Genomic DNA, 24,893 nt, shown 5'->3' with positions numbered 1-24,893 from the left:
CTCGGAGAGGCAGAGCCAGCCCTACAGGTCGTGGTAAATGGCTTGGGTTTTATCTGAAGGGTAATGAAAATCTGTTGGAGAAATTTTAGCAAGGGAACGTATTATATAATTTATATTTAATAGGCTACTCTGGGGAGGGTGGAGTCAGGGAGGCCAGTCAAGAGCTTTTGCAACAGACTAGGCCAGATGCTGGTGGCTTGTACTGAGGCTGTGGTGGAGGAGACAGTAAGATCTTCCATTCAGCATTTATTATGGAGAGAACACCAAAGGACTTCCTGGGGTGAATGTGAGGCCAGGGGGAAAGAGATGAAGTCTGGAATTTTGGCCTGAGCAATGGGGGCAGGGAGGGAGGCATAGGGGGTTCTATTTACTGAAATGGGGAAGCAGAGCTATAGTCAGAAAACATCGATAGTTCCCCCTTTGCCCATCTTAAGTTTGACATATCCCTCAAACAGGCAAGTGCACAAATTGAGGAAGCATTTAAGTTGGGAATTTAGAAGATCCATTCATTGATATAAAACTTTGAAATCTATCAGCACATAGATATTTGAAATCATAAGATTGTTGATATCTACTAGAGAGTACTGAGGGGAAGGCCAGCAAAGAGGACTGAGAAGGTGAGGTGGGAGTAAAGCCTGACAAGTGCAGTGTCATGGAAACTGGGAGAATCCAGCATTTCGTTGAGCAAGGAGTGATGGTCGACTGCTCCAAATGCTATTAAGAGTTGAAAATATGAAGACAAAGAATGACCACTGGCTTTGGCAAGATGTATGGAAGGTGAGGAACTTGAGACCATTGGTAGAGATTTGTAAGTTTGAGGAATGTTAAACAGTGATGTTTCCAGGCCAAGCAATTGACAAGCCGGTTTCTGGATTCCACTTCCTGTGCTATTTTTGACTCTAAGCTGCCTCTCATGCTGCGGACAGTAAAGACCTCTTGAAGAATTTTGAGCAGGAAAGAGGAATGTTGAAAGAAAGTTACTGTAAAGTTAATCGGATAGTAGTGTACAAGAGCAGTTGGAGGTAGATGAGGCCATGGTCTACAATGGCAGGGTGCTGGGAACCTGCATTCATTCATGGGGGCAAAATAGGGGTGACTGGACTGTGGCATAAGCTCTAAAGAACACGTAGCACCAGAACGAGTACGAATGACTTTAAGTTGAGTGCCACTGACACCAAAAGTCATTCAACAAGGTTGGAGAAAATACAAAAAAGGCTAAGCACTTTTAAAAATTTCTATTACAGGATCAGTATTTTTAAAGATGGCATAAAGACAGCTACAAAAATATCGACTTTCCATATTTTTGTTCTTTTCTCTATTACTATATATTATAAGCAGGCTTCTTTTATTATTGCTAATACTTTGAATAAAATATAAGCTAGTCTTCCTAATCATCTTTTACCTTATTGTACAGCCCAATGGGTCTTCTTTAATTATTCAAATTTTATTAGTTGGCCAACTAATTATAACTAAAGCCCAAGAAAGAATATAAGATCACAATATAATTCAATATTTCCAGTGAGTTGTCTAATATATCTATATATATATACCTAAAAGGTAAATAATACAACACGGACAGTTCAAAATTGAAATCTCATTTCAGAAACATTTCTATTTAATGTTATTTAGAATTTACACATCTTGTCTCCCAAAAAATGTTTTACTATCAAAGTCTAAATTGTATCTCATCCCAATATATCGTATATCATTAGACCTTTGGGAACGTTAGACAAAGTAAAGAGAAAAATAGTCAGAGTTTGATAGTTGAGTCCTTCATACTCTTACTCAAACTTTTACTGTTTTTTTTTTAATTCCAACATATGAAAGGCACTTAAAAAATTAGAAGACACCTATCTCAGCCTCCTGAGAAACTATGCTATTGTTCCCATGAGGAATACACCACTGCAAGGGGGTACAAAACAATAAGGATTATAAAATACTTTTTAAAAATAAAAAAGTATTGCAATTATTCTTCCTTAGCTTTTCTCAGAAGAAAAAATACACCCCTTAATCATGGAAACCAAACTTAAAGGGTGCGGGGTCACAATTTCCAAATAGATGCTAGAACTTTTATCATGTGTGCGGCTCAAAGTGGAGCCCACTAGGCAATACAGCACTCTTGCAATACATTATCTAACTAATTTTCAGGCACATATTCCCTTCATCAATTTTTATAGTCATGGAGGCAATTCTTGATTGTCAGTCCTGTTTTTTATATCACTTAAACTTCGGATGTAGTAAACTGTCGCCAAAAACTCTGTCAAAATCCAAATCACATTGGCTTTAGTACAATGAGAAAATGGTGGAAACAGAGTGTACTTTAAAGTCACGTCAACAGACTCATTAATCATTGCGCTGCTAACAAATGTTCCTGATTTTAACATGTAGTTCAAAGCACAGCTCGACAGTCTTCTGAATACAGTATTTTCCTGAACTCTTCATGCCTAAATGGTAACAAATTTATACATTCACTAATATAACAAATGGGAATATATTTTTAAACAAGTTTTCCAACCATTAATTCCTCAGGTGAATATTCGAAGCGTGTTTCAGAAGTACACCTTATTGGAAAGAGTAGTTGAAGGAGGAAGAGAAGGTCCTGTCAGTGGTCAAAAGCCATCCCATAAATCAATGCAGTCAGTGACAACCCTCTCCAAGTTCCAGATGAGACAAGCAGGCACTGAGGAGGACATCAGGGAAGCACAGAGTGTTTCCTGTGCCACCCCAGATGTCCCGGCAGGAGACAGACTTTCCCAACGTAAGGAAAAATCTGCCCAAAAATGTGTCTCAATTGACAGAGCTAGATCACAACTTCTGAGCAGTGACAGGACAGTGACTGTAGGGATGCCGAGGGGTCTCTCTGTAATCCTACTAGAACTGAAGGCACATACCTCTCCATCCTAATTACAGCAATGATAGTGTTAGAATGGAGATGGGGCTCCACAGGCAAGGTGAGGCCATGGTATAGTACTAAGCACCTTCAACTTGAACACAGAAGACCTGATTTTGATTTTTGGCTCAGTTACTCATAAATTGTGTGGCCCTGGGCATTTCATTTAACCTCTCTGATCCTCCATCATGTCATTTATAAACTTGAGAAGAGAGCAACATCTTTCCTGTCCACCATATGGGTTTTGCAAGAACTCAGTGAGACTATATAAATAAATTATGAAGTCTTATGAAAATGGAGATTTCTCATTTTGGGAAGGATCACATCCTTTGAACTTTAGGCAATGTATAGCCAGTGAAGGTTTTAGATCTTCCCAGTAATCTATGAAAAATAGGATTTTAAGAGGATGTGCCTTGTAGTGGGCTCAGGAATTGATCACAGGTGGAGTAACTTGCAATAGGAACACCATCTAAAAGGCTGTATTAGACTAGGTTTGATGTAGCAAAACCTTTCTAGGGTAGTGGTAGTTGAAATACACAGTAGGGGATTTTTTTTTTTTTTGAAGAATGTGGATGTTGAGCATAAGGGATCATAGTAAGTTAGAGATGAGTATTACATGAGCTACCATTAGAATCAACGCAATCATTCAATCTTTTCAAGCCCTCCACTAACAGCCCAAATTTAATTCCATTACCCTCTTGGATCTTCTCCTTCTCCTCTATCTCAAACTCAGATCTCTCCTGGCACATAACAGACTTCTTTCTCGAAATGTTTTCCACTTCCTCACAGCTGCTGAGGAGGCTCTTTGCCCTCTTGCTGACTTCTGATCCCTTAATCCCTCCCTTCCCAGGCCATCGAACTTCTGTGTTGGCAACCCCGGACCACAGAGTCAGACATTTCAGTAACACCTTCGCCAGCCTTCTATCACCTCTCCTCACAATCTTCCATTTGTCCCTCCCACGCCCCTCTAGAAAGAGGCTGCTTTCTCTGTTTCCCTGTGTCACACTGCGACACTAGCAAAAGTCACTCAGTAGTGTCACCGTGGTCCTGATCTCTGACTTCCAATGAATTCTCTGAGAACAAGGACAATATCTGGTTCACGTCTGTCTCCAAAGACACTAGCACAGGGTCTGGCTTATGGAATACCCTCAATATATATTAAATGAGTAAAACTGATAGTATTTGAGAATTCTATAATCCATTTCTCCTATTACTACAGTTTTCTCGGCTTCTACCTACCCCATTACTGCTCCTCTTTGTTAGATTCTATTTTTTTCTTTCTGCCCCCCAAATAAGAATCTTCCCAGGATCCTAAACCTGGCTCTCTTATACTCCCCTTCTATTCTCTCTCCAACAGAGATCAATTTCCAACTATTAACATAGTAGAACGTTGAGATATTTTCAGACAATTATTCTCATTAAGTCCCAAATTCAATACTCCTGCCAAGATTCCCACAACTTGAACACTGCTCCAGGAAGTGAAGCCTCACACACAAAAAAAAAAAAAAAAAAAGACTTCAATGAGAAGGAACACAAAGGTCAGAAAGGAACTGAACTCTCCCAGTGGGGACAAGTGAGCCTCAAGAGAGACTGACAGGCAAGCCTTTGCCACTAGACATAGTCACCAACGTGCCCTACATTAACGACAAAGAAGCCTCTTTTCTCAGGGATCCTTACTTGTCTTTACAGTCCAGGTTCTCTGAGGCCTGAGTGCTTTATACCTGTAGAGGCATCCAGAGCCCTTTCTTGAAGACATTCTATCACATGAAAGAGAACGGTTTGCTTCAGCACTTCCTCACAGTGGGGGACACTGACCCACTCCACCGAGACCCTAGCTCAAACCTCCCCTTTAGCCTACATGGCTGTGACTCTAAGTTTCCAGATAAAGTTCAGCCTACAGCTGGGCTCTATTTTGACTCCTCCCACCCATCAATCAATGCCCAGGATCAAATCAGAGCCACAATCATAACCACAGGTCCCTCATACTCCTATCTGGACAAAGTGGTTATATAAAATCAAATTTGTCTTTACCCCAAAGGTTTTCTTTCTTTCTGTCTGTTACAGGACATCCATTCCTTGAGCCACTGGGGCTTAAACCTCAGTCATCCTGAATGCCTCCTGTGCTCAGCTGGGATCAAGCATGGGACATACACTATTTTCTCCTCATACTAGACTCAGGGTTTTTGAGGGCAAAGGTTTTTATCTTATGCTTTATGTTTTAAAAGGCATAGATCTTTTTTCATGGCTGGTAATATGCATTCCTGGTCTTTTTTAAACTTATTCCCTCAGTAGGAAGATAAATTTTTTATTGGACTATGCTATGTGGTATTATAAATACCTCTCCACTCACATAAAACTAACCTGAATAACAGAAGGAAACCACTTTCAATAATGCCTGACCTAGTTCGTGCAGGAGTCAGGCTGCAATTTTGTAGAAAATGAGGCACTCGTGGGCAATTAGTTATTTAAATATCTGTAAATCTCTACGTCCAGAATTTTTAAATGTCCAGTAAAAAATCTAAAGTTCTGAAAAGAGGGACATTTTTTAAAAATTAAATTCTGAAACAAGTGAATATTGAGTGTAGATAATTATAGCAACCTGTTTGAGACATAGCAAGAATTCCCCTACACATGTTTTTAGAGGATATTCCTGTCTGTCCTTTAGTTTGGAGGCAGTCGACATGATCTAACTTCAGTAAGTTAAAAGAATGTCTTTGATGAAAATTCTAGGACCCGGGTTCCATCATGTATTCAGAAATATGGCACCCGAAGTTCTGTCTTTTACAGAAAATAAATCTTCCACACTATATGAAAAGAGTAGAATAAAATAGTTCTACTGGAAGTACGTTTATCTCCACCCACTGTTGCCTACACAGTGATTTGTGTCTGTCTCTGAGTTCCCATTCTCCTGCTCTATAAAATCCCTTCCCTTTGCCACCATTCAACAGGAACTCTACCCGGCTGACTCAAATGATGACATCTTGTTGTAGAAATCTGAGTACCTCACAGTGGATCCACACATCAGTCACAGAGGGACACTGCCAACCTCTGTCACAGGAAGATTAAGACAACACATTCAAAGCTGCAAACATTGCCCTAACTAATGAGCAGAGTTTTGTTTCCATTATCAGGGCTTCAGGAGGACTGGGCCAGAGTCACTATGCTCTCTCTCAACATCACGCATACGGGGTCCAAGCCTCCCAGCTCCCATGCCCCAGCAGATAAGCTCCAACAGGAAGGGCTTGTCCCTCAGTCACTGTCAATACAATGTTTAATTCTAAGTATGAAGCCATCAGTTGATGAGGCCTTATATTCCTCATCTGCAAAATGATGCCCATGAAATATAAGGCTTCTTAAAACTTAAATAATCACTAAGAAAAATTCATAAAACGAGAGCATTCCTTTGATGCTGGTAACACACTAATTACATAGGTAAGAAGTGGAAAAATCATTTACCAAATGAAATAGTTACCCCCTCCCAGAATGAGCTTTATAAGTGGGTCACTTAATTGCTCTGACACTTTAGGTATTATTGTTTAGTAATTACTTCATTTATTCCTATTTGAAGGTAATTTTGAGGGTTTCTTTCTTTTTTTTTTATGTAATATTAGAATAATGTACATATAAGAAGAAAAAATTAAGTATCTTATCGCAATGCTTTAGGTAGGTTTTTGGTGTTTGCATTACCTCCTAACCCTGCAACCTAACAGGGACCTTAGAGAAAGGGTCACACATTAACCAGAAAATCCCATCAGATACACCAGTCACCCATACTACATTCAAACAACTGATCATCCATAAGTAATAAAAGTGTCTCCATAGAAACCAAGTATACAGTGAAATCTGCTCACAGTGAAGGATCTGCGTTAACAAAAAAGATTTCACTTCAAGCCAAAATTTTGCTCTAACTTAGGTTTACACATCATCCTATACTGATATCATTAGTTATTACACCTTTGAAATTTCACAGTCCTGACGATTACAAAAAGCTCTGCATATGGAGAGAGAAAGGAAAAAAAAAAGGTTTGGAAGAAAAGATTTGCATATTTAGTTATAAAAATACCAAAGCAGATTCCATGCCAAGCTCTGCCAAAAAGAGAATAATTACTCTTGCCTATCAGCATGCAGCCTTGAAATTATATTCTCTTTTTCCAAACAGAAGCAGTCATCAGATTATCAAAATGTGGTTATCCTGCCTAAACTCAAATAGTTCTTACATGGAATAAGCACAATGCAATCAACAGACAAGCAGCTATTTCCCTCCCACACAAACTATAATCTTTTGTGAAATATATTTTTAATGAAGAATACATAACCCTCCTACATGGTTTGGTTCTGCTCTCACACTCCTCCACATGAAAGCATACATTCATTTTAAAGAGAGGGAGAAGAATTTTATAGCTTCTAATAACATCCTGTGCGATAGAGGGCAAAAAAGAACGTTAGCATCTGAACTAAACTCCAAATGTATCTTCTTCACCTAATGTTACTCTTATGAAAGTAAAGCTAGTCACCAATGGTTCTTGGGGGACAGTACAATGAATTAAAGATAAATGAGGGATCTCACCAATATTTTAATGATATCTTTCTAATTAGACGCATTACAAAGACAACTCATTCAACTACCAATGACTCAAAACTCATGGAGCTCTGAATTTTAAACTTTCACAAATTTCAAATTATAAATTGCTTGTCATGAGTCATATTGCTTACTCAAGAAGCAATGTTTTGAAAGGAAAAAAAGTTTTTTGTAGGTGAGGTTTTACAGTGGCTCTCATTTTTCTTTCTCCTTCAATTATCTGGTTTTAAATGTCTAAAACTAAAACAATATGACTGGACAGTTAGGTAGATTTTTAGCATGAGGATATCTAATTGGAAATGAGGCTATTAAAATAATTATGACTGTCTATGCCCACTCAGTGGAATTGTAAGAGGTAAAATAGATACAGATAAAAATCTTTTCCTCCACCAGGGGTTTTTTGTTTTGTTTTGTTTTTGTTTTTGTTTTTTAAACCCCACACAGCACCTGTATGCTAGGTAGGCTCTAGTACATATCTCAGAGTTTGGTTTCTAGGAGGCAAGCCATTAAGAAATTAGTTACAGTGATAAGTAACCTTGGTAATCTGTTACATTAGGGAATGTGCCTTTGTTCCGAACAAACAAACAAGAATGTGGTAAGCCAAATCAAAAAAGTTGTATTTCCATAATGAAAACAGTCTTAAAAGAACGGAAAACCAATTATGCCTAAATGCTTAAATGATGAAATTGCATTACACTAAAAGGAGTGTTTTGATCCTGTCTAATTGTCATTTAAAAAAACAAAATAATCTCTAAAAAGATAGCCAGCAAACCCAGGCAAACCGGAGTTGGTTTGATTTACACATGTACCTTACCCCATCGGTATAGAACCTGGTCTTCTTTAACTCTGCAAAAGGTCAAGAACAACTTTGCAAACATAGTAACATCAGGGAAAGGGAGAGAAAGGAGGATAAAAAGAGAAAGAGGAAGATGAAGAGATGAGAAGACAGAGACTAGGAAAAAAGTTCAAGAGATGGATTTAGCAATTGTAATCTGCTAAAATACTGGTGACTAACTATCACTACCGCTCAGGAACCTAGTTTGCTATATGTAAAAAAGAGGTGGAGAAAAGAAAAAATTGAGAAAACATTTTTGTGAATTATAATTCATGTAAGTTATAATTCATTTCCACGTACATACAACAATGCACAGCCCTGCTCCCCAAAGCATGTCCAAGTGAGGTGCTAGTTAACTTTCAGAATCACCTCCAAACACGTCCAAATTAAAGACAACAGCAGATTCCTGTGTTTCTCTAGAAATGCCAGCATATCTTTCAATTCAGAGCCCTGTTCCTACACAGGATCATAATAGTCCAATCGCTCAGGGATAAATCTGACTAACTGATAAACAAACAAAACCTTAACTAATTAAAAAGAATTCAGTGCCTTTCCCAACCAACTCCACAGTCACTCAGTGCCTCTGTCTCAAGGTTCTGACTGTCAGCTTGCTCAGGTTCAGAAAATACACCATTCCCCACACACAGCCTCCAAGGGCTAAGGAACCAGCTGAGCTAGAATTGCCGCTGTTCACAAAAGGAATTCCCCCTCCCTTCCCCTCCTTCTCCCTCCCCTTTCTTCTCTTGTCCCTCCTCCCATCATCCCCTGGTGAATAATATCACTCTGCTACCTGCCTGGATCAACACCGTGAGCCCCTGTCTCGAAGCATTCGGAGAATTTAACAGCCTTGGAAGTTCCTGTTGTCCATTCGCTGAGGTCACAGATAAAGCTAAACAACAGCCGTGGTTCCCATCAATCATAAGTCACCCACTGACAGAATGTATGGTAGGAGACCTGATGTAAGCAAGTCACCAGAGAAAATACCCACTGATGACGCATATCCAGGCATAAAAATAGTTACAGGGCCCTCAAAGGGATTATTCAACAGCCTACATTTAGACTTTCTTACAAGAGACCTGAAGTCAACGTGCTGCTGTTAAATGGCTGGAGAGAGTTGAAGTTTAAGCTTCCTCAACAGACATAACCACAAATAACTGGTTTAAATAAGCTCCTGCAATAACAAGCTGTTTAGTAAATGTTAACACAATTTTATAAGCATTAAACAGTACCACCAACTATCTTATAAAATGCCACATAATCTTTTCTTTTATTCATGTTCTCCTCCATAGAACAATTCCTCTTTCTTTTTAAAGCAGGTGCCCCAAACATTAATGGCACTGGTTGATTTCTGAATAAATGTTAGGAAAATAACACAAATTGCAGTTCTGTATCTATAACCTTTTATAACATGCTTTTAAGTGGAGTTAAGCTTAATCGTAAGTTTCGCCAAAGAAATTGATGGTTTGTACACTACATTTGCAATTATATTTTTCCTGAATGGTTTGATCATTTATAAAATAATTATCACATGGATTAGATACACCTACTATGGTATCTTACACATAGTAGGCATTATTATTTTTTGTGGGGGAAAAAATGAATGAATGGCTCAATCACTGAAATGTTATGTGCAAATATTTTAATTGTGTGACAAGTAAGATGTTAATAAGACTGAATTTATTCTTTTAATTTTATGAGAAGGAAAATAACATTTACACATGTAACAATTTTAGTAGTTTTCAAGTCATCTGTTCTCTTTTCCCTCCCATAGCTACCTTGCAAACGAAGGTCTTTCACATAACTTTTATATTAGAAAATGCTAGACTTTTAAACATTTTAATATTTGCATGTATAAAAATATTCCCTTCCCAGTTTCTTTCAAGCAACTGTACTGACATAATGAACAAGAAAGGAAACTGGTTGTGACAGAACCCAAAATCCTGCCTCAGAACTTGAATGCTTCCTACTTCCCTAATAGTGGGTAGATTTTCATCGTTACCCAGATAATTATTAGCCACAGGACATTTCTTGGTAACAGAATTTATCTCAGTGCTTCATGATATTAAGTTATCCTGCCCACGCAATGGGCAAAGACCTATTAGCAACATGCTATAACTTTAGACAAACTTAAGGGCTTTATTCTAAAGGGTAGTTCTCCAGCAACAGTAAGAAGATGACATTTTTCTTCCGGTACTGGTAGGTTCTACTTCACTTTCATCAAGTATGATAACACTGCTATAAATACAGGTGAAAATTATTTTTAGTACTAAGATTTCGCAAAGTATTCACGTTTCTCTCCAGTGCATATGTGTCAACAGTATGTGGCCTACTTTAAACAGATCTAAAGGGAAATGTTCACTAGTGCCATCTAGTTGATCACTGCTAAGTAACTTGGAAGAAACATATGCGTACCTGTACCACTCCACTCAAAAATATTGCAAAGTTCCTATTTATCAACAGTTCAGCAATTAATTCCTGACATGAAACGTGAGATAACAAAGCAAATTCAGTCTATATCCAGTTTATTTCACACGGTCATATTTTTCTTTTTTGAAAATGAATAACAAAAAAATTTAAGAAACTAAAAAAAAATCAAAAAACAAGATAATGAGACATATTTGTATTTGCCAAAGAAGAAAGAATGTAAAGTTAACTGATGCAGAAATGTTTCACAAATTTGATAGAAGCTCATGTTTTTAAATAGCTCAAAACTAGACAAGGCACCCAAGGTTTCACTCTGCATTATAAATATATATATATTTTTTACTTCAGTTTCTTCTGGGATATGTTTTTCTTCTATGCAATGTCCTTTCCTGGTGTAGGAACAATCCACCCTTTTTCAGTGAGGATCATCTCCATATGGCAGAGAGCACTCATGCAGGGTGTCATCCACCCATCCATCTTGGGAGCTTTGTTCACCTGGATGTGCTCAATGATCAGAGACTCTACATCTAATCCTTAAGTTCTGCATTACTCTCTGTATTTTTAAGCATGTGCAGCAAAACTTCAGCACTCTTTTAGGCCACTGACCCTGTGTCCAGCTCCTTTGTGTGACCTGGGCACACCTACCAACTCCACCATTGTAACGATGGAGTGGCACACATTGCTTCTATAAAGTGATATCCTTCAGATACTTGGAGACTTTTCAGATATGCATGCCCTTAATGGCCTGGGCAGTTTCGCGAGTGTTCTTAAAGTGAATGCGAAGATTTGAACCTCTTGATTTGCATTATTTTGTGGGGTTTTCTGGATCAAGTGAATAGCGAACCATTTTCAGAGGTCACCTCAGGCCGCTTACAGGAGAATCCCTGCATCATACACATTTGACAGCCTTCTTTCGTGGTGGTCTCTGCTGGTCAAGTCTGAATTGAGGCTCCTCAGTTAATTTTAAAACAATGCCAATCTCCAAAGCAGGCACCATTTCAAACTGCACAGACATCACTACCAATCGAAAGATCACAGGTTGAGTTCCATAAGAAATGATTTCCATCACCACTCCTGTTAGTAATTCCATGCCTGTTAAGTTTACTATCAGAAGAACTGATTTCTTTTTTTGAAAAGAAAAGGCAAGTTCCTTACCCTAGATTAGAAATTATGTTATCATTATAATTGTTTAAATCTGTGAAATAATTTTCTGCTGCAACGCAATTAAATAATTAAGAAATGCAAAAAAATAAGAAATGCAAAAAAAAAAAAATGTTTGAGAACACTTGCTAACTTTTTTGAAATGTCAAACAACATAATTACTGGGTCACTAAATTAAGACCAGTTAGAGAACACACACACGTACACACACACACCAACCACATATGTACAACTTTTCCTCATACCTAATCTCTGTTGATGAGGCCAAACATTCACCATGCACCCAAAGTAAATACATCTGGACAGAATCATGGAGTGGGGAGTGTATACCAAAGAAAATGTAGCAAAAAATCTGCTTTATCAACATTAGGCTTTCTAGAACCCATCTTTAAATCCATCCTCTATGTCACTAATAGAATATCATAATAATAAATCTTTTTACGTTACAACTATATTAAAAAAAAGGGAAGTATGTCCCTAGTTCACTATCCTGTGCCCAGCCTATGACAGATTCCTTATATTTAGACTATAAGGTTAGTTCTCCCTTTCAGTCTCAGTATTATGGCAGGATTCTGTTTTATTTTTAATTTTTTAAATTACAACCTTAAAATGTCTCATTGTTTAATAGTGGTCTTTTCCACTTGGCAAATAGGATTGCTTTCTGAACATCTTATGGTTTGCGGTCAATTAAGTCATTATCTTCACCTTTTCCCACTCTGCAATTCACCTACATGAGCACACGCACACATGCACAAGTTCAACATTGTCCTCAGACCTAACCTAATTGTTGATGAGGCCAAATATTCGCCGAGCGCCAAGGTACACACATGGGAGTAATCTTTACCTGAGCCTTACTCTCAGGTCTAATCACCAAACCCTCCCAATTTTACCAAGTTACCTCTCTCTCGTCTACCTTCTAACTCTACAACCACAAACCTAGTTTTAGCCTTCAACATTTCTTCACTTAGGTAAATACAATAAGAACCCTGGGTTCTCCCTTTCCTCCCAAACAATGTTCCACATGACCCAATGCAAGTTTTATAAAACATAAATCTGACGATGGCATTCACTGTATTAAAGTCTTCAATGGATCCTGGATGCATCATACAGAGTCTTGTGTCAGAGATCGTCCCACTATATCATCATTGTCCATTGTATGTCTGAACTCCCTATGTGGTTTGGATCTCCTTGAGGTCAGAGACCGTGCTGTGCTGATTGATGCACCACCAGCTTCCAACAGAGTGAGTGCCTGACAAGTTTGTTGAATAAAAGTGAACTGACTGATAGAACAATGCGTTGGCAGTTTTAACTCCTGGTGCAGTCCAACTAGACTAGACAGAAAGACAGCATGGTGGAGCCAAAGATCATTCTCTTTGAAATCAAGGAAAACTGTTTCCATTGTATAGCCCTATCATATCTTAGGCAATTACATAACCTCTCTGAACCTTAGGTTCCCAATCTACAAAACGATGTTAGGATAAAATGAAATAACATACATTATGTGCCTTCTCCAACAGCCAGCACTTACTGAGAAGATGCTCAATAAATGGTAGCTATTACTATGTCTTAGGTGGAAATGTATAATAGAATAATTTCATCTCCAATATGCAATTATATATACATATATCATACAGCAAAATTATCAATTACAGTGCTGTTGAACTAGACACCCATCTATACGTCTGTGCTGTCCAACACAGCAGCTACTAGAGCCATATGTGGCTACTGACACTTAGAATGTGGCTAGTATGACTGAGGAACTGATTTTTAAATTTTATTTAATTTAAATGTAAATAGCCCTCTGAGACAGGTTGGGGGGCTACCTTATTGGACAGTAAAGATTTATTATTCCATTTCTAATATCAGTGGTTCTCCCTTTAAGTGCTTGTCTCCTCCCTTTCCCCCAAATTAGTCTTTTAGCAAGGTTCAAATGTCAGTGTCAAAACTTCTCCTTCTGTTAAAGAAATCAGATATGAAACATCCCATTCAATATCCAAAGAGATTTAGTCCTAGAAATATGAGATGATCATAGGACAGTTTCACAGAGAGTATTCAGGTTGAATGAATGACTGTATCAATGAAAGAGAGTAATGAAGAAAATGGTCCACAGACTGAAACCCCCCAACACAATAGAGAGAGACGGATTACAGTGGCCAGTGCACAGAATTTGAGACCAGAAGACCCTGCTTCAAATCCCATCTCTGCCATTCACATTCTGTGAGGTCCTGGGGAAATCTCTGACCTCTCATCTGTCGAATAATGAAAATATTAATTATAACTCACAAATGTTTATAACAATCAAGTCACCTATAAATATTAGTGCAAATGGTGTGACTGAGAAAGTTGTAAAAATAACATTTAAATCCATACCCTCCATATCGTTACAGGAAATAATGTGCTATAAATAAGAGGTATACTATGCATATGCCTTGACAATTTGGGTAAAGGTCTATAGGGAAAGAGTAATAATTATAAGGATTATACTTCCATTTGTAAACTATAATAAAAGGACTCATTAATTCATTGCAATCATTATCTGTAGTATACATTCTTGTATCTGACACCAAGACCAGATAATGTTGAAATTTGCTTTTGAATATATGACCTCTCTCCTTAGTTATACCATATTTGCTATATGGACAGTGTCTGTGGAATTTCACGGCGTTTCCCATTTCCAAAAGAGAATCTAGATTTTTGTTAATGTGCTCCTACAAAAAGAATTTAAACAAAATATTAGGTATCATACTATACATATATCTCATCATATATGTATGTATATATATAATTTAATAGCAATTAATATATAATAGTTTTTAAGTGTTTTACCTGCAGTCACTTAGCAGAACCTTAGAATTCTTTACAAAGAAGGCACAACAGGTAGGACAACCCCAATGTACCGATAAGGGAACAGGGGCTTGGAAAGACCCTGACTCTTGACCACGTCTTTGCAATGTGATGGAGAACAATGATATGTGTACTTGGCTGTGGATCCAGAGCTACTACCAAATAGCCGAATAACTTCAGGTAAGTCACCAAACCTCTCTGGGTCCCACCTTCCTCCCAGGGAAAACGAGAGAATGTGAGTCACTCACAGATACCACCTCGCTATTATAATTCTATAATTCTGCAACTCGGCTAATTCAGTAATGTCGCTGAGACAAGGACCACATGATCTGTTTTTGTTGGTTCTTTGTTCCCTCTCACATTGTACTGCCTCTTAAGATATCTCACTGTTTTTTTCCACAATTGAACAAACTGTGTGTTTATCTTTATAGAGCATTAGACCCTGTTTATTCTTTGTTCCCTGGGTTTATGAATAGCCAGTAAAAACATTCCTCTACTAGAAAAGCAAGCGAGACAAACATGTGCAGTAGGCACAAGGGGGTCCAAGGAAAAGGGCATGTCCTCCCACGATCTTCCGTCACAGTACCAGTACTACCACACTTTCACTTTGGGGATGGGAGGTGTATGCGTGTTTGTTTCGATGACTTCGATATCTTTTTCATTTTTATTTTTCAGAGAAACAGTACAGAACCCAAGGTTGACAGAAAAGACAGGCTCCAGCATCCAGGTCCACAGACGAGGTCACAATTACTTTAAAGCAATCTAAGTGGTCCAACTAAGAGCCTTTCCACCATGAAGAAGAGGGCAGATCCAGAAAAAGTCAGTCAGCACTGAGGGTGCCCAGCTAAAGGTGAGGCTCCAGTGCACAAATCCACAAAGACACCCCCACACCCCTGCCCGCTGACAGAGATAAAGCTCTTCCTACATCTCTGCTGAGGTTGGTGCCAGAGAAATAAGCAACCTAACTCCCTGAAGAGTTTTTGGAGCCTGGCAGTAACCTGAGCTGCTCTAGGTTATTTTTGCTGAGGGCTAGTGGTTCTTAAAGGGACTGTGAGCTAAGTACATAACCAGACACAGAAGGCAAATCAATGAAAAGAGCAATATGATGTACCTGTCTTCATCAAATGCAGTTTATCGAAAGTATACAATAGATCAGTGAAAAGATATGTGAGCAAATATCTTAAAGAGGTCAATCATAATATCTTGTGATATAACATCACTGGTTTAAAAAATGGGAATTCTAAATGACACAGAGCCCCACTGGTATAAATGTAAAAAAGAAAGCGGGCATCCCCAAGACTCTGTCCTCAGTGCTAGACTTGCTACTTACAGGAGAGGCGGGTAGAGATTCGAGATGGATATGTTACCAGGACTGTGCTCTACAGTTATTATCCCATCTAAATGCTTATTACAACCTTACAAGTGTAATAATTTTATCAATAAAGGAAAGGGGAGCTCAAAGAGGGGGGTGATATGATACTCAGAAGTGACATGATGGGTGAGTGCAGGCCCCTTCCAATACTGTCTACCCGAATGGCAAAGATTCTGAAAACAAATACTCATCCCATTCAAAAAACAATTCTCGTGAAACAACTAGTCCTTTCATTCTCTGTCCCACATCCCTAAACTGCCCAGGAAGGAACAGAAATAATCCAGTAATTAGGAAAGTGGGATCTGGAGCCACAAGTGCCCAGGTTTGTAAACCTGCTCTTCCATAAACTCGCTGGGCGACCTTAGCCAAGTTGGTTACACTCCCAAAGCCTCAGTGGCAGTAACAGTAACACCTACCTCATCGGGACATTTGGGAGATTAGATAATCATACAGGTAAGCATCAAGAATTGTGTCCTGGCACATAAACCCTTCAGTTAAACAGTTGCCATTGTTGGTTGTATTAGTATTCCTATTCAGCAAACATGTATTTCAAGTTGCCTTGCAATGTGGCAATGTATAATCACAAGGAAAATAATGTATCAGCTAGTTGTTGGGCAAGGACTTTACAGACATGATCTCCAATGCTCCCATGTTTGCGAGGCAAGCCATTCTAAGCCTCTGTGAGCCTCGTTTCTCACGGCGGCTTAGTAACTTGCCTGAGTTACAACTAGAAAGTGACAGGGCAGGGATTTTTAACTCAGATCTGACTTCAGAGCCTGTCCTCCTTCCACTCAATTGAGAAATAGTCAGGGAATGGCATGGAGAATAGTAGGAAGGACCATCAGGTCCAATTCCTGTTGCACAGCTTGTTAACTGTGGCCTTAGGTCAGTCATGTAACCTCTCTGATCTCTTTGACCTTTCAGCTATGATTTTTTTTTCATTCTATCTTCACAGCAAGTTACCCACCCATTATTGATCTATAGATAATTCTACAGAAAATAATAAAGGTGTCTGTAAACCTATCAAAATGACATTATTCTAAGTGTCTGTTTCAGAGTTATAGATCATCGGAAATCCACACCCTATATAATATAAATCATGAAAAAAAACATACAAATGCCGAACATCTTAGTTCATAAAGCATCTTCACAAACATTAGCTCATTTAATCAACTTACTTAGCAAGGTGCCTGTGTGTCTTTCTCAGGTGAAGAAACTGAGACACAGGTTAAGTTAATTGCCTATAGCCACATAATTAGGAAATAGTACAGTCAGCTCTTGAACATTCAGGTTTTCTGATCTCATTCCTATATTCCACCCATTTTACTATATCTAGCTCAGAAAAAATACCAGCATCTTTTCTTGTGTAACTTGCTATGCTTAGAAATGCATCAAGGCATGATCTAGTATCAGCATCCCCTCCTGTCCTTCATGTACTGTCTTTTACTTGTGCTGGAAAATGTAGTTTAAATTAACTTCTATGTTATTTCCCAACATAGCATAATACCTTTCCAAGAAAACCAAGCCAACAGGATAACTGTCCAAAGCTCGAGTGGCTGGGGCCATGTCTTACTCATCATTGTAGAGCGTCAAGCATTCTTATTGCACTTAGTAGTAGGTGTTCAATGATTTAATTAAATAAGGCTCAAGATAACTATAACTTTATAAAGTCGTATGTATGTCCCCATTTTGAATAACTTTTTTTTTTTTAATTTAGATACTCTTAACAAAGAACTTGACAATAAAAAGTTATGTTTCAGGATAACATGGATTAAATGGTTACAGTGTGACTTGCACTATTCCAAGTGTTTCACATTACTAATTTATTTATTCTTGGCAACAATTCTATGGGTAGGCACTCTTACTATTTCCATTTTAGAGATGAGGAAACCGAGTCACATTAACTTGCCCAAGGGTACAGAGCTAGTAAGTGGCACAGTAATAATTTGAACCCAGGGGCTCTGGCATCCATAATTCACACCTCATTTAATCTTCACAACAACCCCAAGACAGCAGTAGTAACTCATCTTAGAGACTGAAGGTTGCCTTGATAATTTACTATCATGATCTGACATTCAGGAGAAAGATAAAATAATTCAATTATTAAGTTGTATATAATAACAGTCTTGTTCCATGACCAAAACTTATCAAAAGTAGTACACCCATTACATTACAATGTAAAAGGCTTTTGGAAAAATAAAACTTATAGCTCCATTTTTATTTTAATATTTAGAGTTTGAATTCATAGCCAGTTTAACTCTTAGTGGATCTTTTCATGGACTTTTGATATTTTTTCCCATGCAATCTTCCACACTTCACATTGTTTTTCATTTGTAATCTTAAAATTGTTATGATTCTATCCAGCATCTTTTGAAATTTTCCTTTTAAAACATAGAAATCGTAGAGGGTTTCCTCGGGACTTAAATTTGTATCTCCTTTCTAGCCTTCACCTACCTTATTTTCTTCTTATCTTTTTCTTTTCTGTATTTCTTTTCTTGTTGTCTGTTTGATTATTTATTTATTTTGTCACAATGACTTAGGGTGATGTCCAGTACTATAGCACTCTTCCAAAACTAGAAGCTCTACTGTGGGTTTCTCAAAGTTGAGTCTATAGACAACGCACATAATCACCTCCAGGCAGAGGCCTCCAAATCTACATTTTCAGCAAGGTGCCCAAGTGAATTCTTTACATACTAGGCTAAATTATAGGATTTTCAATCTGCCAATTCCCTAAACATTTCTTCTACAGAGGCCTTCTTCATTTAGCAATGTATATATGCTCGTTTTATGAAAAAGCGAACTTCACGCTTTAGACTTCTTATGTACTAAATTTAAACCAAAGATTTTAACACACTCTATTATTTATTTGAATGTGTAGCAATGAGAAAACACATCAAATGTGTGTTGGATGAAATGAGGACTCCAAACATAATTGCTTAAAGGGACATGCCCAACCTGTTTCAGCTGAGGTTGCTGATACAACAGATTTTTATATTCGGCATTTTATTTTAGTTTAAAACTTGGCCATTTGGGCCTCTATATTTACCCTCATTATCTGAAATCTTATCGAACCAATCTTATCAAACCAATCTTATCGAACCAATCTTATCGAACCAACTAAGAACCAATGGCTGATGTGAGATAAAAATGTTCAAATGAAACTTATTCAGAAGTCTTCATTTAATGAAAAATATTTATTGACTAATGATGAAGGAGATAAGCTAAAACTTAAAATGTAACTGCTTTTGAAAGGTTATTTGCTTAACTATTTGACTGTTTTCCATAAAACCTTACAGGGAAATCAGATCTATTTGGGTCAATATGACTGGCTAACCTAGTCAATCTTAACACATCGCCTAACCTGTCACATTCACACTCTATTGTTGTCAGCCTCAGAGAGACACCCAGTTACTCAACCTCCCTTCCAAGAGTCTACTCTCCTTCTTCCCCTCCTATCTCCCTTCCTCCAGCTCCTCCTCTCCTTCTCGTTCTCCCAGCTTCTTAGTGACAACGATCATGTCTAGATCCCACTGTGCACTACTTCACCCTTGCCAGCATCCCAACTCATTTGTCACCTGTCCTTCAGTGTATTCATCCTAAAAAACACCTACTCTGGATCACTGCCCTTTCTGTTCCTACATCACCTACTCAAGAGTGTCTGAGGAAAACCAATTACGAAGACAGAGCTACATCTGCCGAGCCCCCTGACGGTTAGTATTATCACCTCCCCAGTGCTCTAGTCAGTTCATTCTTTCTCCAGCCACAACTCCAAATATTCCTCATTTTCTTCAGTAGTATCCAATTTTTCCAAACAAATGACTTTGCCTCCTCCTTTACAGAAAAATAAATAAATAAATAAATAAATAAATGAAATAAAATGAGTTTTCAAGGAAAAGCTTTCTCGATGTATAGTTTCTACCTATGAACTTTGTAGCGCGCCTCCCTATCCTCCCCTACTTCTCCTCCAGTCAGTCCTTTCTAAAGCTCAGAGCACTCTGGCTGCTCCAGGATCCTACTCAGTCAATGGTCATCTTTTCCTTCCATCGTCTACCTTCCCTCTCCAGTGGCTCTATCTTGTTAGCACACATAATAACTTCACATTCTTATAAAAATGCTCTCTGCGTCCCACATTTCCTTTATCTATCATCCTGACCCTCCTAAGTGCAGCCAAGCTTTCTGAAGGAGTGGTCAAGATTATAAACTTCATGAGGACAAGAAGTATGACTATACTGTTCTCCTATTCCAATGCTAGCACAGTTTTTGGTAGGCTCTACATAAATAGTTCTCATTGTTAAATAGTAATGCTGCCAAAAAAGCAGAAAGCCTCATAGAGAAGTGGGGGAAAAAAAAAAAGACTTCAATAGGCACTTTATAAAAGAGAGAATCCAACAGCCAAACACATAATGAAAACGGGCTCAACTTCTTTAATCATCAGAGAAATGAAAATTAAAACTACAAGGGTGCACCACTAAATAATCACCAGAATAGCCAAAATGAAAACTACGAAGAATCCTACAGCAGGATGGGGGCAATTAGGACCCTCATGCACTGTTGGAGTTAGCATAAATTGGTACATTCACTTTGAGCAAGTATATGGCAACCGACTACTAATGCTGAATTATGCATGCCCTGTGATCCAGCAACTCCACTTCTGTGTACACACCCAACAGATATACACTATAATAGTCATAGAAGCATTATTAGTATTAGATAAAAACAAAACCCAAATTGATCAAAGATAGAATGAATAAACTACAGTATATTCACACAATGGAATTCTATACAATGAGAATAAATGATTGCTATATGCAAACGCATAAATGAATCTAACATATTGTTATATGAAAGAAGCTAGACACAAAAGAGAACACGACATATGATACCATATATATAAAGTAGAAAAACAGGCAAAATCTATGTGGTATTAAAAGTTAGATTCGTAGTTACTTTTGGGTTTTCTTGCGACTGGAAAAAGGCAGAAGTACTCTTGGAATGTGGATAATGTTCTGTTTTTTTTGTTTGTTTGTTTGTTTTTAATTAAGTTTATTAGGGTAACATTAGTTAATACAATTATATAATTTTCAAGGGTACATTACAATTTGACATCTATATAGTCTATTGTGTGATTACCACCCAAAGTCCAGTTTCCTTCAGCTACCATATATTTGATCCCCTTTACTCACTTCACCCTCCCCCTAAACCCTATGTTTGACCCTCTTTACCCCATATATCTCTCCCCTCCTCCCCCACCCCCTACCTTCTGGTAACCACTAGTCCATTGTCCATGTCCCTAAGTCTCTATCCTGTTCATTTGTTGCTTTTAGGTTTATATCCCACATATAAGTGACATCATGTGATTTTCAACTTTTTCAGTCTGGCTTATTTCGCTTAGCATGATTATCTCGAGGTCCGTCCAGGTTGTCACATATGGCAGTATTTCACCTCTTCTTACGGCTGAGTAACATTCCATTGTATATATGCACCACAGCTTCTTTATCTAATCATCTTATCGTAGGACACTTCGGTTGCTTCCATGTCCTGACCACTGTGAATAATGCTGCTATGAACATCGGTGTGCTGTTTTTGATTTGCCCTTTAGTTTGTGAAAATTTGTTAAACTGTATATGTCCTTTGCTGAATATATATTATACAATTTTTAAACTCTGGATATATTGATTTGCTCCTGACCCTCTTGTAAACACACTTGATTTAATTCTGTGTCACCCTTATTGACTCAGATCCTTGAGGCCAGAGACTTGGCTTCCCTTGTTCTTGCACAAAATTTGACATACACTGGCTGCCAACCAACGATTCTGGACAAATGAGTACGCATGCCACCTTGGCCCCACTGGTAAATTCCTATATGTGCCTAACTCCAGAGCCTGCATTTTCAGCCTCTCTGCTGGGCTCCAGGCCTGGAGAGTTGCCTACAGAACAAGGCAATGGCAATAGTCTGCCCTTTATTTGAAAACTGGCTTTGAGACAGGAGTTTTACACAGATTATTGCTTTTAGCCCTCACCAATGGCCTGCAAGCTAATAATTATTACCCCTACTTTACAGACCAGGAAACTAAAGGTATAAATACACAGAGTATAAGCTAGAGATGTAAAATTGAAACTCAGGCCTGTCAGTGATCTTTCCACAGACCACACATGACCACAATATAACAAATCTAAAAAGTTAGTCTTTCTTTTTCTCAAAGGCCTGCTCATCTTCCTGTGTTTCTTCTCATCTTGGGCAACGTCATCACTATTCACCTTGTCATCCAGCTGGAGCCCTGAGAAATGCCTTCTCTTCTCTCATCCTTCACACTGATTCAGTCATTAGTACCATTTCCAAAGCTTAACAATCCATCCTGTGCTCACCATTTTGGATATCTCAGCATTAGTTCAGGCCTTTATTTTTTCTTTTAAAGATTACTGTAACTGGCTGCAAACCATGTCTCCCACTGTAAGCATTTTACAAACAACCCTCACGCTGCTGCCTGAGGGTTGTCTGTAAAATGCAAATCTGAACATATCTCTCCTCACTGCCTACAGGATAAAGTTCCAACATACCAGCATGGCATACCCTCCTTGACCTGGTCCCTGCCAAACATTCCGTGGCCCTCCCTTGTAACTTCTACTCCTCTTCTCCCTATACCCTGTAATCCAGCCATACAAAGATTTACTGCTCACAGAAGCACTTCGCTGTTTTTGTGTCTCAGGCTTTCACACGTCAGAGCTTTATCACCCTGGAAAACCTTTCCTCATGCTGCCTACCAGGCAAACTCCTACTCATCATCCAAGATGCAGTTCAAGCATGTATGCCTCTGTCAAGCCCCTCAAGCAGAGCTAACTGCACCCCTTTTATGTCACAGCTGGGCTTGGTGCATCCTTCTCTTACAACTCAAGCAACATTTTACAGTCTGCACTTAACTTCCAGAACATTAGCTCTTCAGAGGCAGACGCAGGCCTGCTATTTTATGCCAGCACAAACAGTAAGTCAAACATAACTGAACGAGTTAATTAATAAATGAAACCAAAGGTATGTAAGTATATATAATCTAAGCCACAGATCATTTATTTCTAAGAGTAATTCCAAAGAGAATGTTCCAAACAAAAACAAAAATGGGGGGAATAGTTTATGTGCAGAAATGATGACCGTAGCCCAAAGTATAAACTGAAAACAACATTCAGCTGTTGTGTGTCCTAAGGAACATAAGACCCTCAGGCCTCTCGGCAACAATTTCCTTCTAATACCACTAGAGCCATCTATGATGCTGGGCAGGGATTACGTTCAGGAACCGATGAAAATGGGTAAAAATCTGTAGTGAAGAGAATATTTCTTTAATCCCTAATCTCTGAACCTAGTGCAGGTAACCAACCTCGAATTTTAGGTGGTACAAAAAATGATCTAAGACTTATTAAAGACTATTCCCAGAGCTAACCAGGATATAGCAGAACATCTGATTTATCCTCTAGGTCAAGTAAATTGGAACACAGCAAAAATCAAGTTTTCAAATTGTTTTATCATTCCTAAAATTCAGGACAGAAACATGGACATATAATAAATAGTCAAGTCATAAGGTTATGTCTTCAAAGTGACAAAACTAAGCAAAGGACAGGTGGAACGGATGGAGATGAGCGTGGCTGTGAAGAGGAAAGAGAGGAAATTTGAAGTGTCAGAACTGAGCCAGAGGCCAAGCAGTTGTGGGTAGGAACATTTAATTCACCAATCACTCCACGCCAGCCCAGGGCCTTAAGTAGAAGGCAGGACAGCAGATGACCTACAGAAAGCATTCCTTCCCACCGAGGAGGAAGCTGATTACAGCTTTCATGAGCCCCCACACCATGTGAAGGCTACAGTTTAAAGGCTCTCTCTAGAAAAAGATTGTGGAAAGAAGCAGCCAAGTCCCCCTAGAGACACACAGAAGAGCAATAACTCTGTTGACATTCAAAAAAAAAAAAGGGCCAGAAGCATTTTCCTCACAGCAGCATTTTTTAATTGCCTTTTCTGGCTTCCTTTCTGGAGAGAGAAGGGAGCTGAGTGATGGCAACTAGATCATGTAAAAGACCAGAGGGCAGCTGACATGAACGTCTATCTGGCCCTCCTTACACAAAGGCCTTATTATAACACACACATAAAAATGCATGGGCAAGACTTGGAGGGTTGGTCCCCGGCCCCCGCCCCGCCGCCACCCCGCAAACTCTCTTCCAACCCCTTGCTTTGAATGCATTTGCGTATATACGCCCTTGACAGAATAAGTTCTTCATGTTGCCATGGAGCTGAAACCTCTGTAGTTTACATGGGGGAATCACACTGCTTTTATACCTCCGAAAGCAGAGGTAAGAATCACTGCATAATATTCACTCCGTTTGTATTTCAGATTTTCAGTTGCTTGATTTCATGTTCACGTTCTTCTTTTTAACTTACTTTCTGTAAGATTACCACAATGGAAGCTGCTGGCAAACTGATTCTTGTTTTTGCAAAATCGGTATGCAGAAACTTGAGGACATGTTTGATCTATGAGCTTCCTCTCCTAGGGCCCCTCCCTGCTTAGAGAGAATTTGTGACCTTATCACATCTTAGGGAAGTTTATGAGAAATGCAAAATATAAATCAAGTCATATTTAGTAAATATTCTGGGAAACAAATAAAACATCCTATAACCAGTAGCTGTTTTCTCTGGCACGATAAACCTTGATATTATTTATGCTCTCATGAGTACTTTTTCACCTAAGACTCGATAATCAAAATCATATATACAATACTTTTGCAAATATAAATATACTTCTGCAAGTTCCTC

At 38.5% G+C, this 24,893-nt stretch overlaps 1 protein-coding gene across 5 annotated transcripts in view; it reads right to left on the bottom strand.

Annotated features, from left to right (window-relative positions):
- Positions 1-24,893, bottom strand: part of HIVEP2 (HIVEP zinc finger 2) — a 180,200-nt gene that overhangs the window by 113,489 nt on the left and 41,818 nt on the right. The window lies entirely within an intron of this gene.

Source organism: Pteropus medius, unplaced genomic scaffold (genome assembly GCF_902729225.1).
Source record: "Pteropus medius unplaced genomic scaffold, Ma_sr-lr_union100, whole genome shotgun sequence".
Classification (NCBI taxonomy): domain Eukaryota; kingdom Metazoa; phylum Chordata; class Mammalia; order Chiroptera; family Pteropodidae; genus Pteropus; species Pteropus medius.
The sequence above is the reverse complement of the archived record's forward strand: the minus strand, read 5'-3'. Positions and strand labels throughout refer to the sequence as shown.